The sequence below is a fragment of the Aristolochia californica genome, unplaced genomic scaffold (assembly GCF_029961685.1).
Source record: "Aristolochia californica isolate CCGP_79_NKW_82.1479 unplaced genomic scaffold, dmAriCali1.0.hap1 SCAF_6, whole genome shotgun sequence".
In the NCBI taxonomy this organism is placed as follows: Eukaryota; Viridiplantae; Streptophyta; class Magnoliopsida; order Piperales; family Aristolochiaceae; genus Aristolochia; species Aristolochia californica.
The window spans coordinates 32,754,179-32,756,550 of NW_027182257.1; positions in this window are offsets into that span (position 1 = coordinate 32,754,179).

Sequence of the window (2,372 nt, forward strand, 5' to 3'; positions counted from 1 at the left end):
TCTCGTTCTGTGCTCATTGGTATTCTGTATATTATGGACTTATTTTATTTTCTATACTAGTATACTACTTGATAGAGGTAACCCAAACCTAGAGGCATGGAGTGTAATGTCATATGCTTAATTTGGAGGTAACAACAAAAGACACTTAATAAATCAGACAGATAATTTTTTTAGGTTAGAACTCAAATAATGAACAAAGCATACATACAAATACTTTTGGAGAAAAGAAATAAGGTGAGGGATGGTGAAGAATATGCAAAGGCACACGACCCACAAGTACAATGGAAAGCGTGCAATTAGTAAGATAGCGAGCTATGAGACTCCAAAATTGGTGTGGCTCATGCATATAAATTATGTTGGAAGATATTATATTGATTTAATTAGGCTTTCTTATTTTGTAGGGAAGTGGTTCCTATAAAAAGTAATTCCTTTGGGTTTATGAGTTGTAGGGGCATAGGTGTAATTTAGAATATTATTTAAGTTATAAATAGGGGATAAGGGTTTGTAAACCCTAATCTCTCACACATTTTCTCTGTGCAAAATTCAGCATAGTATAAGAGCAAGTCATCTAGGGCTTGTGAGTGACCCAATCAACTCATAGAAATATGTTCGCCAATTTCTTGTTGGCTTTTGTACAAGTGTTTTTTCTTCAAAGATATTTTTTGTTTGGTAAACTAGTGAGTCCTTTCCTAGTTTTCATCCCTTGGTGGCATCAATATTTATTGCAGTAGTTTGCCCTTGTTTCTTCTCTGCCTTGACCTCTATTTGGATACCAGATTTTGCTCTCCTTCATTTATTGCTTCGTAGGCTTGACCCAGTCTATTAGATCTTGATTTAGTTTCTTTTGCCCTTCACTACTGTTTATTTCATGTAAACAATATTTGTCTTCACTTGCGTTTCAAATAATGTCAATGACTGCCTTTTGAAGTTGCCACTATGAGATTGGCATAAAGCATCTTATATTATGTTTAAACTTGCTAGAGTTTTCCTTATTCTTTGCTTGACTAGTTATCGGGTGAAATTTCTTCTTTCGCCAAGTGCATCTTGCTTTGAACTGAACTTGTAGGGTTGGGCTTGTGCTTCTTGGTGGTCTAGGTTGTTGTATAAGGTTCAATTTGTTATTTTCTTGGGGTTTGAGTTGTAGAGTTCATCTTTCACTTAAGTGTATTATGCTTTTGTTGCTTTCGCTTCAAGGTGACTTGTAACCCAGAGGTGCAGGGTTGATCGATCATGCTTTTAGGTGAATGTTCTTTAATTGACTGATCATGTCTTACAAATATTGATCAATCATGCTTTATAACTTCTCCCTGTAGCATTCTAGTTAATGGATCATGTTTATAGAGGTTGATTGATCGATCTTGATAAATTGGTTTGTTAGCATTCTAGTTAATTGATCATGTAGTTTCCAATGTAAAATATTAAGTGTGAAACATAATTTAGGCCAATTCTAATTGAATGAACAATTCCAAAACATTTGAATGACCTTTGAAAGCATGATTTTGAAAATATTTTGCATGCCCTTACCTGCAAAAACAAATTCATACCTAAAGTTCGAAAATATGATGACTAATTTCTTTACTTTGCTAGAGTTTTGAGATTTTTCTATTTTGCCTAAATTCTAGGTCTTCAAAAATTTATTCCTCTCCAGGGTGCTTCTTCAATGTGATCGAGTCTTCATTTTTACATGACGTTTTGTGTTGGATTTGTCAGTTCTTTCTCATAGACCTTGTAAGTAAGTCACTTGGAGGAAATGAATTTGAAATGTTATAAATTGAAATTTGTTAGCTTACTTGGTTTGAGTTTTGTTATCATCAAAATCTTGAAATGAGTCAACCTAGGCCAACTTGTCCTAGATGACTTTTTATTGCCCTTAAGTTGGTTTTTTTAATTGTCGTCCTTTAATTGCTAGTTTTTTTTTCTTACTAGTGATTGTTATCACTATTTTATATTTAAAATCATATCTATGTTGGTTTCAAAATTTCTTATTTGTGTCACCCATATTTTGTTTACCCTTTTTATTCAGTTTTGCAGGGGTGTGATGTTTTAAGGGGGTGGGGTGGGGGATGAATGTTGCGATATCTTGAGTTTCTATTTTGTTCAATCTGGGATCCATGACGTGCATGTCTTTGTTAGATAGATGTGGTCTTAAGGTGCTAATTCAACCTAATTTTGATGATAACATAGAAGTTGATTACCAAAATAGTAGTTGAATGCCTAAACACAAAATCTACTATGAAATGAAGCACCTCATGAGCAGTCAACTACCTACTAAATAATAGTCGACTGTCGATGAAACAAAGAATTTTAGAATTTACTTAGAAGTCAACTGCCAACCAACAACTGTATACTTGAGAATAACTGAAGCCAAAAGC